The sequence below is a fragment of the Trachemys scripta genome, chromosome 5, assembly GCF_013100865.1.
Source record: "Trachemys scripta elegans isolate TJP31775 chromosome 5, CAS_Tse_1.0, whole genome shotgun sequence".
In the NCBI taxonomy this organism is placed as follows: Eukaryota; Metazoa; Chordata; order Testudines; family Emydidae; genus Trachemys; species Trachemys scripta.
The window spans coordinates 35,316,397-35,328,983 of NC_048302.1; the positions used below are offsets into that span (position 1 = coordinate 35,316,397).

The 12,587-nt window shown below is 44.5% G+C and overlaps 1 protein-coding gene across 1 annotated transcript in view; it reads left to right on the forward strand.

Annotated features, from left to right (window-relative positions):
- The first annotated feature begins 8,671 nt into the window (after window positions 1-8,671).
- Window positions 8,672-12,587, forward strand: part of UGT8 (UDP glycosyltransferase 8) — a 73,211-nt gene continuing 69,295 nt past the window's right edge. The window contains exon 1 of the mRNA XM_034771276.1: window positions 8,672-9,001. The gene's annotated coding sequence lies outside the window, so the exon portion shown is untranslated. The remainder of the gene's footprint in view (window positions 9,002-12,587) is intronic.

Below are 12,587 nucleotides of genomic sequence, written 5' to 3' on the forward strand. Positions count from 1 at the left end.
GCTTTTCCTGAAACAAAAACTTTGATACCTGCATTCACAACAACATTTTTTTCTGTGCTATGAATGTTTATGACTTCCTCCCTTTTAGATCCTTTATGCCTGGCAGGATGATCAGACTGACATGTCTGATTACCATTTGGGAAGTGGTTACCATTTGAATACAACAAAACAGCCATCACCAGCCTTGTCCAGGGCATGCAGTTTAGTGGATAATTATATAAGCCTTTTATCTGGTCCTCTGACCACTTTTGTCCCCTTTCTTAGTTAATACTCACCACATAACATCTTCCTCAATTGCTCCTTACTTTCCTACTTTCATGGTTCAGCTTCTTCCTGGTCTCTCACTTCTCGCACTTCCCCACTTCCAGCTTCCTGATAGGAATATTCCTGCTCCTCTCCCTCCTCTGCTTCTATAGTGTTTGTTACTTTGTCACCACTAGTCTCATGGTGCCACCTTCCTTCTTTCTGCCTTCCTTATACTCATTTCACCTTCTGCTTTTCCATGGTGCATGCAGCAGAATGTGTTTGTGTCAGTGGGGATGTCTGTGTTGTATGGAGAGCAGCCTCCCATTGACAGTGCCTCTTTTGTCTTTGCTGACATGATCTCCTTGTCCAGAATGAGCAAATAAGGTGCATGTCAAAGATCTGTTCCACCCAAAAATATTTTTCTAGGGCACTGTGGTCTCTGTATGTCCAAGTGGGAAGGGTGACCTTGCCCATCTGCCCTTGATACTGGTATTCCTCTAATCCAGGAATAATGATTCATGATACCACTGGCAGCTGCAACACCTTGTTACCTAATTATGATGCAATGTTTTTTAAGTAGACTCACTCTTCCCCTTAGCCATTGCTCCTTTTACGATTATGCACAAGGCAGCAATTACGAGGAACACAGAGGGTGGATATGAGGCAGCTGTGCTCTATGCAAACATGCATTAGATGTGGAAATGCATCCTGTGCAGCCTTCTTGCACCCCATGAGGGGAATGCAATTCCAAAAGGGGGTACATAACTCTGTACAGGAATAGCTCCAAATGTGTCATCCTCCTTCTTCCTGTCCCAAAAAGCAAAATTCACATGAGCTATGTCGTCTAGGTCTATTTCTTTAATAAATAAATCCTTCAGCTGCTGAAAAATAAACAAAATATTGCCTTGCAGCTTTATGCGCAATTAACTCCTGACTTTAAATTGCTCCATAAATTATTCATTAAATAAAACAACCCCCCTCATTATGTCTATTTTAATAAAGGAGAAATTGTGGCACAGAGTGAGCAAGGCCCTGACCTACAAAGTGACTTTAGGCATTTTGATGCTGAGTGTTGCAAAGCTTAATTTTTAGACACTTAGAAAGTCAACAACAACGGGATCCACAACGCCTGCGTTAGGTATGTAGTCTCCCTACACAATGAATGGGGAAAGGTGGGTGCCTTAACATATGATCCACAAAAGCTTGCACATGAGGTGGGGAGCTGCCTAAGCCAACCAATGGGAGATGCCAATGAGGGGGGCATGTCCTAAGCCTCACCCCTCTCATGGAATTAGGTGCTAAGTCCTGGCTGCAAGGAGGCACCTACCTCTGTTTGAGCTCCACAGCCAGTAACTCCTCTTCTAGAGTCAGGCACCTAAGCCTTCTATGTAATTTCTTACAAGAATGAGTTAGGTGCCTACCTAACTCCACACAAAACAGCCAGAAGAGGAGGGGTTGATGGCAGCAGCTTCCTTATAACTTTTAGTCTAGTGGTTAGAGCACTCACCTGGGATGTGTGAGACCCAGATTCAATTTGCTCCTCTCTGCCTGGGGGGCAGGGAGAGAGAAAGGATTTGAATAGGGGACTCCAATTCTCAAGAGTGTTCCCTAACCAATAGGCTATAGAATATTCTGATACAGAGCTCCCTCAATTCCTCCTGTTGAAGCCATTCCATTTTGGATAATTAGTGATTTAGAGTGATTGGAACAGGGGGACTGGACTCTGGGTCTCCCATCTCCCCAGTGGGTGCCCTAACCACCAGGCTACAGCATCATTCTCTCTTGCTCTTTCTTTCTGCACCAGTGACTTTTTAATTATTCATACAAAGTAGAACAGCTTCAACAGGAGAGATTGAGGGAGATCCACTAGTGTTCTATCCACTGGACTAAAGGTTCTGAGGTTGGTGACACCAACATTTCTTTCTCCTCCAAATTTTGAATTGGAGCCTGATCTGGTAGGCAGCCTCTGAGCAGGCCTACTGGATCAGACCCCACAGGCAAGGGAGGCAAGTGAGCATGTATGTTCTCCAGGTTTTAGGTGTGAGACAGGTATCTGGATACTTGGAATGAGGTAGCAGTGCACATGCCCAGAGGCAGAACATTAGGTGCCCAGGGAACTTTTACAACAAAAATTTAGACACCAAGTGAACTTAGGTGTCTAAGAGTTTGGCGGCATCCAAAGTGGGGGGTTTGTGGATTGCAGTGGTGCCTAAAACTGGGAATTAGGTGCCTCAGTACCTCTGTGGATCTGGGTCTAAGTGACTTTCCCAAGTTCACACAGAGAGAAAGTAGCAAAGCTAGGAACAGAACCCTGCTCCCTCTACCTCCCAGAACATTCTAACGACTGAATGTGCTTGTTTTTTATAAACAAATTAAAAAAAACAGCCCCTATTTTTGTGGGGACAATCCAAGATCAACTTGCAGCAGCAACAGTTGACTAATAACAAACACTAAATCAGATGTGCACTGTACCTATGACATCCAAATGGGGCTGGTGTACAAAGAAGAAGTAAACAACAAAAACAAACATAGAATCTTGTCTTATGCCCGATTAAAAAGATAGAGCCTAATTATCAGTTACACTAAGGAATCTTTACAATTCTGTAGCAGTGAATAGGAGCCTTAAGTGGGCAGAAACAGCCTTCATGAATATCCCTTCTCGGAAGGTCTCCACAGCTGGCATATAGCATAGAGGACAGATTGGCAGCACATTGGGGGCCTGACCAAAGTGCGCTGTACTACAGCCATTCTCTGTATTTTCACCTATTTTTGCTTTTAAGAGCCCATATGGGGCTATGGGAAGCCGAGTGTAAATCAGTGCAGCTACAGACTGGGTAGGCACATGAATGGTCCCAGAACATGGAGACTGCAAAGGTGATCTAAATCTACCTTTGCTCCCCACTTTCATGCCTACCCCAAGCATAGGAACTGAGTAAATTATAGTTGGGTCCATCGGACAGAAGGAGAAGAGTAGGAAATAATTTTATTTGCCTAAGCAAATGGGCAATATAATCAGGGAAACCATTTTTAGTTTTCAGCTCCCAGGCTATAATAAACAAAAAGGATTTAAACAAGATAAAACTAAAAAGATTGGCAGTTTCCTTCTGAATGGTTTTATAAAATGCATTGTACTTTGTTGTAAAATCTCTTAATGTTGTTGTATAGACATAGTGATACCAGTCTGGAGAGAAGTTTAAGCTGTATTGTTTTGGCTTTAGTCAGGTAATGAATAGAACATGGCACAGAAAAAAATATATACATTTTAATTTTCGCCTTTGTATAGTCCCATTGTTTATTTCAGCCTTCCCTACTGAGACTCATTGCACTACACGCCTCTGGTTGCATTCCACTTGAGACAAAGGCATATTTTAGGAATGTACCTCTCACAAAGAGATATTGATGGATCAGGAGTCAGACTTTGGACAAATGACCATTTTATTATAACACAGCCTAATTGTTTAAGCTTTTCATTATTCATCACTGTGGCTCAGCAGTGAATGACTCCTCCCCCTGCCATCAATAAAAATGCAACCTCAGAGAAATGTAGATTAAATGCTTCTACTTTTCTGACTCTCTTCTTGCAATGTTTACTAATAATTTACTTTTACTTTTCAGCTTGCCTCCAAGTAACTAGGGGAAAAACAAAACAAAACAAAAAAAGAGTCACTCCTGCTTTTCAGAACTTGGTTCATCAGACTCTAATTCCAGGAAAAGTCAGGTAGCAGATGGCATGGCCAATTGTCTACCATTCAGTTGACTCCATGGTCATCTTCTTAATTGCCACCATCTGCTCTACACTTTACTCCTTTATCATGCCCTGCCCCTCCTTCATAACTAACAAATTCCCTCCTTCATACTAACCCTGGCTTTCCTCTCACATCCATTTCCTCATGCCCTCTGAAGGTTTCCTTTTGCATAATCCAGAACATCTGCAAAGAAGAGACCAAAAAGGGCCAGTGCCAGGACACCATCAAACAGTCAAACCTATGAGGAAAGGTTAAAAAAAACCCTGGGTATGTTTAACTTAGGGAAAAGGAGACTTGTGAGTGAAATAATAAGTCAAATATGTGAAAGGTTGTTACAAAAAGGACAGTGATCAATTGTTCTCCATGTCCATTGGGGGTAGAATGAGAAATAATCAGCTTAATCTGCAGCAAGGGAGATTTAGATTAGATATTAGGGAAAACTTTCTAGCTATAAGGATAGTTAAGCACTAGTATAGATTACAAAAAGAGGTTACCTCCCTGACATTTGAGGTTTTTACAAACAGGTTAGACAAACACCTGTCAAAGATGGTTTAGATTTACTTGGTCCTGTTGTAGCACAGGGGGTGGACCTCTCGAGGTCCCTTCCAGCCCTACATTTTTAGGATTCTGTGTTACTACCTTGCTGAATATGAATGCCTACAAGAAGGATCATTAAGAGGACACCACAGCAGATATCATGAAATATAGAAATCTCTCCCAACATTACTTCATGGTTTGGTAGAATACAGGACTCTGTGGTGATGGGAAAGCTGTTAATCAAAACTTGGTTTCATGTTTGGGATCTGAGAATAAGGCTATCTCCAGGGAGATATCCAAACCAGACAAATCAACGTCTCCAAACAACATGGTAATTAGGCTAGACCTAAAGAACAGATGGCCCTTGGAGTTGGGAGTAATTGTTTGGAAATAAAAATCATACATTTATAGATTTTAAGGCCAGAAGGGACCACTGTGAACATCTAATCTGATCTCCTTTAGGACATAAAACTTCCCTCAGTTAATTGTTGCTTCAAGTCCACTCGCTTTGTTTGAATTACAGCATATATTTGAGGAAAAAGATCCAGTCTTGATTTAAACATTTCCAGTGATGGAGTATCTATCACAGCCTTTGGTAAGTTGTTCCAATGGTTATTGTCATCAGTATTAAAAATGTGCCATGTCCCTAGCCTGAATTTGCTAGTTTCAGCTTCCAGCCATTGATCTCTTTATGCCTTTGTCTGATAGACTGAAGAGGCCTCTATCATCAAATTTCTGTTCCCCATGTACTTATAGATTGTGATCAAGCCACCCCTTAACCTTATTGTTTGATCAGATAAAAAGATAGAACTCCAAGAGTGTTTCACTTTAAGGCATGAGATAGAAGATGAGATGGAAACTCATCAGGTCAAAAGAACTCTAAGTTGGAATGACAATGAAGGAAAAACAGGAACCAAAATTGTTTATCTAAAGCAATGAATATAATCCTGAATGGATTTGGGACACAAACAAACAGCAGAATAAAAACTAGAGACTAATTTCCTACTTAGGAGAATACATCTGGATAAATACATTTATGAATACATGGGGTGGGGGAAGGCAGACAAAGTAATCTGAAAGGGGTAATGCAGGCACCCCAAGGAGGAAGAGAATGAGAGAGGAAGGATGACATGAGACACCTGAGACCAGAGGCCATACTTCTGACATGATGCCTGGATTTCAGTACAGAAGCATATGGAGGTTCTTGAACATGATGTGGGTTTATGCTATGCATATATTCATAAATATTCTTCTCTAAGATCAGCTATAGATGCTACTGGTGAGGTAACAGTAGCTAGAAAGGGAATGGAAATAGTCCTAATTTGCCTTGACTATTCTTGTTTCCTGGTGTACTGGAAAAGTCTGTTGTTGTTTCATTTGAAGTGGAGTGTTAAGGCAATAATATGGTATCAGTGTTGTCAAACACGCATTTTCTTTTCCTGATACAGGGCTGGTCCTCCACTTCCTCCTATCTGGTCCTCCACTTCCTCTTTTGTGGTCAACATCTCTGGTTCCTCTGTTTATGGAGAAATATTTCTTTTCTGGTACAGCTTTAAGCAATTGGCATGGTAGAATTTATCTACCTTTCTTTTTCCTCTTGTTATGCTAATTTTGTACACAGAGGAACTGTATCAATAACATAGTGTGGACCACTTCATCAGTTAAATAAATTGTATTCTGGTACAGCCTATGTCAGGAGCATAACCTGGTCTCCAATTTCCCAAGCATTCTTTCTATTGCCTTTATCAAAATAGGCTTTTGCCTTCCACTTAGACTTTCCCAATTCAACAGCTACCTGCAAGTGAACCTGATTAAGATGTTTGTTTAATGCTTGCAGATAGGCCTCTAGTTTGACTCCTTCTTGCTGCGTGCCACTGATATGCCAGAAAAGGTGCTCTGGTATTCGCATAGTTCAGCCAGTCATCACTTCAAAGAATGTATGATCTGTGGAGGCAGCTGGAGTTACCCTGGGTGCCATTAAAATGTTTGGAATCAGGGTATACCAATTGAATCCAGCAGCTTCCTCAGCATTAATTTGATGGTATAATTTGTTCGCTATACCCTCCCCGATGATTTAGATCCTTATGGTTATAAGGGATAGCAAACAGAACAAAGCAGATTACCAAGCAAATAAAACAAAACACGCATACTAAGCTTAAGATCTTAATGAGACTGGTTTCAAGAATTAATTTCTCACCTTAATATTGTTTTAGGCAAGTAGCAGAGTTTCTGTAGCTTAGAGTTCCATTTATTTCTCTTTACAGATTAGACTCCTGTCTTAGTTTCAATTCAGCCCTTGCCTTTCCCACCACTCAGTTCCTTTGTCTCTTTAGATACTTTCAGCAGTCTTTCTTCTTGGGCAGGAAGACCATGGAGAAGAGTCCTGTTTGCCTTACTCCCCAGCCTTAAATAGAATTTACATAAGGCGTGAATCTTTTGTTTCCTAGTCTTGACCTCCCACTCCTTTTAGTGGAAAATTACTAAAAGTCCAAGATGGTGTTTAGTACCAGCTGACAGGACTACCTGACCTAGTAGTGTCGCAGCTATGTCCCAGGATGCCTCTCATGAAGGAGAGAGATTAGTATCTTCAAAGTCTTATTGTTTCTTCCTAATGGCCCATCAAGGCAGATGGCCTGTTGTCTTGTGGGTGTCTCCCAAATACATACACTATTGTAATTGTTACATAGTCAGTATTCCTAACTTTAGATACAGAAATGATACATGTATACAAATTGGATAATCACTTTCAGTAAATTATAACCTTTCTGATGATACCTTACAAGACCCATCTTGCATAAAATATATCTCAGTTGTGTCATATGCATATCATATATTCCCTTCCCATTAGGATACTTTGCTGTTTCACTTTTATATTGTCTCTTTGAGAAACTGCCAACTATCCTGAACTCCTTTTTCCCTTTGATTTTCTTCCCATGGTACCTTACTCTAACAGTTCTCTTAGTTTTTTAAAGTCCATTATCCTTATTCTGCTGCACTCACTTCTTGCATAAAGTCCCCCATTACTACCAGGTTTTGTGTTTTGGATATTTCTGTTATTTTTTCTGGAAATGTCTCATCCACCTTATTATCCTTATTTTGAAAATATCCACAGCTAAATCAGATGTATAAAAATTGATTCTAATAAACTTTCATGCTTCAGGACATAAGCCACCTACTAACTCAAGGTGCTAGGAAGAAACTTCCTCTACATCCATTATTCCATTATTGTTCACATCTTGCATCTTCTCTGCAGAATCTGATACTAGCCAATATTGAAGATAAGTACTGGATTAGATGTCCTACTGGTCTGATTCAGAATAGTAATTCCTCTGTTCCTATCTACATTCCTAACTTTTAAAAAATCTTACATGTATAACCATCAGTAGTTTGGAATACAATGCAACCAGCACAACAGTGCCATGAAACAACATGGTCCAGCAGCCAGTTGGTTCTGTATCCTAGGATTCAGATAATTCTGGTGCACTAGGAGTTTTGGGGTTTGGGAGCTGGGGAAGGGAGGATCCAAAAATTGTCCGGCTCCACCAGGATGCAGGTGAAGGAGCCCCGTTTTTTCAGCACTGCTGCACAAGGGTGCATAGGAGGGTCTAGGTTTAAAAAAAACAAACCCTAATTGGTTAGGCTTGTTCATTTAGGAAGTAGAATTTTGGGGACTGGGCTTTATCCCAGAGTAGCAACTGAAAGCCCAGCAGCAATTCTACTCTCCCTTTCAAGTCTTGTTTTCCTTCCAAGTTTCCTCCATGTGGCTGATACCTACCTCCTTGGCTCAGGAGGACTGCTGGGGGAACGGACAGGCTGATTGGAGAGAGGGACAGCGGGTCCCGCCTGCTGGAGGCGGGGATAAGGGGCTGCCCTGTTGAGAGATCTCTGCTGTATTGGGAGTCTGGGCGGTGTATGGAATTGGAAGGCACTTGATTTGGAGAGCAGATCTCAGAGCGGGGGAAGAGGGTAAAACATACTCGATTTGGCTGACAGAACGACCTGGAAGCTGCATCAGCACCTTCCCCCTCCCGGGAGCTGCTCAGTGTGTCAACGTGGAGAGTGTGGACATAGGCTCTAGAGGACATATGTCATTATCAGTCCATGTGCACAGCGTGTGTTAGGGTGTCTGGGGCACAGCGCTGAGAAGGACCTGTTGAGGAGTTGAGGGGGGCCTGAGTTTGTGTCCCCTTCCCGATCCCCAGATTTCAGAGACAGCAGAGTCCCGCAGGAGACAGAGGAGGGGGCAGCTGGGCTCTGCCTGTCCTGAGGAGCAGCAGCGGGCTTTTGGAAGAATTCCCCATTTGTATCAGACACGGAAGAGGCCTGGGAAGAGTCATACAACCCACCTCCCCGAGCCCGTTGTTATTCCGTGTGACAACAGCGGCCGGTGAAACTTGGGCAGCGGGGAACAACCCCCCGCTGTCTCCCGCCCAGTACAGAGGCAGCGGCCAGCGGAGCAGTCCCGAAGCAAGGTAAGGGGCGGAGAGGCAGGGCTGCAGGAAGACCTGGATTATGCTGGACATCCATTGGGAGAGGAGGGGAGCGGGGTGTCAGCGGGGCACGGTGGGAGTGAGAGTGGGCTGGAGAGGAGCAGAAGGGGGCATAGGGAGAATAGGGAGGTGGGGTTGGGACTTGCAGGGAAAGGCTCGGACGGGGTGTGGTGGGACTGAGGGACAGGTGCGAGGAGGGGAAGGGGAAGAACAGGAGAGGTACGTTGAGAATAGGAGAGGGGGTGGGGAGGGCTCACGAGGCTGGTTAGCGGCAGGGGTGGGTGTGTCCGCGCGCGCCTCTTCTGATGCTTCGCTACAGCCCGCACAACTTCGCTCCGGAGCGCCGCCATAGCAATGGGGCAGGAGAGCGGGTGCGCCGGGGTTGCCCTTGGCCCTGCAGCAGCGGCCGGTCTCCAAGGTGCAGCGATTTACTGCAGGTTCAGCGCCGGGGATTGGCCCCGAAGCGGGCTGCGGGAGGAGAGGGATAGAGGCAGGAGGCTTTTATCCCTCCTTGTGGACATGCAACCCCCTCAGCAATCATATGCTACCGGAGGGGGCGGGAGCACAAAGCCCCTCAGCGGGGGCCATGGACAGGAGAAGAAGGTGACTGGGCTGGGGCCAGTGTCCAAGTGGCCCATTGGTCCCGGCAGGCAGTGGAGAGGGGCAGAGTGGCTCTGGGAGGCGTGAAAATCTGAAACAGGGATTATCCTGCTTCTGGGGGACTTGTCTCAGCAGAATAAGCAGGATGGGGGTAGGAAGGAAATTGAAACAGACTGTATTGGCAGCAGTGGAATCCTCACTGGATAGGGTGCTGTCCTGGGTGTCTGCACTGGACTTGGAAGATGCTGGTGGATGCATCTAAGGGTGACCAGATGTCCTGTTTTATAGGGACAGTCCTGATTTTTGGGTCTTTTTCTTATATAGGCTCCTATTACCCCTCACCCCCAGGGCCGGCTCCAGGCACCAGCCAACCAAGCACGTGCTTGGGGTGGCACCTTGCAAGGGGCAGCCAATCTTGGGGTGGTGGGGGGCGCTCGAGGTTTTGGAGTTTTTTTGGTTCGGCGGGGTGGCACTTGAGGTTTTTTGTTGTTGTTGTTTTTGTTTCAGCTGGGCGGTGCTCGGCAGGGTGGGTTTTTGTTTCGGCAGCGTGGCGCGGCGTGGCACTGGGGGGGTGTTTCGGCAGCGCAGCACTCAGGCGGTGTTTCGGCGGGGCAGGGCGGCGCTCGGGGGGGGTGTTTTGGCAGGATGGCGCGGTGCTCGGGGGGTGTTTTGGCGGCACGGTGTGGCGCTTGGGGGGCGTTTTGGTGGCACGGCGCGGCGCTCAGGGGGAGTGTTTCGGCGGCGTGGCGCTGGGGGAGGTGTTTCGGTGGCGTGGTGCGCAGCGCTGGGGGCAGTGTTTCGGTGGCGTGGTGTGGCGCTCAGGGGCGTGTTTTGGCGTCGCGGTGCGGCGCTCAGGGGCGTTTCGGCGTCGCGGTGCGGGGGGTGTTTTGGTGGCACAGCGCTCGGAGGGGGTGTTTCGGCGTGGCGCTCGGGGAGGGGTGTTACGGCAGGGTGGTGCTCTTTTTTTTTGCTTGGGGCGGCAAAAAAGTTAGAGCCAGCCCTGACACCCCCTGTCCCAATTTTTCAATTTTGCTGTCTGGTCACCCTAGATCAGAGGTCGGCAACCTTTCAGAAGTGTTGTGCCGAGTCTTCATTTATTTACTCTACTTTAAGGTTTTGCGTGCCAGTAATACATTTTAACATTTTTAGAAGATCTCTTTCTATAAGTCTATAATATATAACTAAACTATTGTTGTATATAAAGTAAATAAGGTTTTTAAAATGTTTAAGAAGCTTCATTTAAAATTAAATTAAAATACAAAGCCTCCCGGATCGGTGGCCAGGACCCGGGCAGTGTGAGTGCCACTGAAAATCAGCTCATGTGCCGCCTTCGGCACATGTGCCATAAGTTGCCTACCCCTACCCTAGATGCATCTGTGTTAGTCTTGAGGAACCATCAACAGTGTTAATACAAAGGCAGATGCCAGCTTGCTCCAGGGTGGCTAGGCCTGGAGAGCTTGGGGAATAAAGCCTGGGCTAGAAGTTACTAAGGGGAAAGAAAGTTTCTAGGTCTGTCCCTGACTATCCCTGTTCTATGGCTGCAGTAGGGGCCTCCCTTTCATCCTAGTCTTACCCACTAAAGAACACTGTGCATTAGATGAGATTGTGCAGTAGGTCTAGGTGTATAGGAGCTTCAGTTTTATATGATAAAATGTCCCTGAATGAGACAATCATGCTTAGTTTGCATTTTAAATTAATGTTTGAAGAGGTGGTTTAGCCAGTCGCTTTGCCAATGAATGCCAAATATTCCAGCTTGATTACATAAAATTAGGCAGCAAATCCTTATTTGGGGGTCTACCACAAATATTTAAATGCCTGAACAGATTTACATGCCTTTAAGTACTTACAGTTGAACATTTAGCCCTCAGAGAGCATCTCCTACGTGTGCTGCCCTTTTACTGAATGATAAATTCAGTTTAATCAAAATTGCCTTGCTATTTAATAGAGTTCCAAACATTTATTTGGTTCCTACCTGCCCTACAGCTAAGATGATAGTTGAATCTTAGTTTGGGAAGGAAAGGTTTTAATGAGTTTTGGTGTCTTAATTTGTATTAGCCTGGATCTTACTTCATGGGTTAATTGCTTCTTGTGAAAAATGACATTAACATTTAAATGTTGAGATTTAATTAAATATAATTTAATCCATGTGCCTATGTCAATGTGTTTGGGAGGTGCAAATCTAGAGCAGTGAGGAGGTATTTTCCCACCTTTCCTGCAACCCTGGGTTCCTCACAATGCCTTGCTACTATAGCTCCCAGTCTGGGATGCTCAGTCAGCAAGAAGCATGCAGGTCATACCCTGAGTGTCTGTGTGCTTAAATAGCCCTGGTTCAGAAGCTCTAACCCCAGCAGCCCGTCTACAGCCCCTCTTTGGCTTCCACCAGCCTTGGTTACAACCAGCATTCCAGCAAGATGATTCCAACACATTCCCAATCCTGGATTTCTCCAAAACTGTGTGCCCTGAGTATCCAGCCCTCTCTTGGACAGCTCAGAGAAATAATAAGGTTTGTTGATTCTGTAAAGAGACAAAACAACATCACAAGTTCAGCTTAACTGGGAGTAAATACACCCTTCCCTTTAACCACAGCACTGAGTTCGTTTATAGTAAAATGAAAAGTTTATTTACAAAATAAACATAAGATTAAGTGAGTTCAAGTATAAGGAATGAAGATAGAAATAATCATAAGTAAAACCAAAACAAAATAGTCTTTATAAGTCTAAAACTTAATCTAGCAAGATATAGGCTTTGTTCAAAATGGTTTCTCTCATCAGTCATTCTTCTTCCTAGCTATGGCTGACTTTCCCTCAGTCTACAAAAGTACAAGGTGTTGCTTCCCTTTTCTTCTAATGTGAACGATCTTTATCTAAGCAGATTTCACATCTATATTTTGTTCCAGAGGCTTCAACTTCTTTTCCCCCCTTGATTAAGAACCCATCTTTCTCAGCTTGCAAGAGATCTGTCTAGTCAT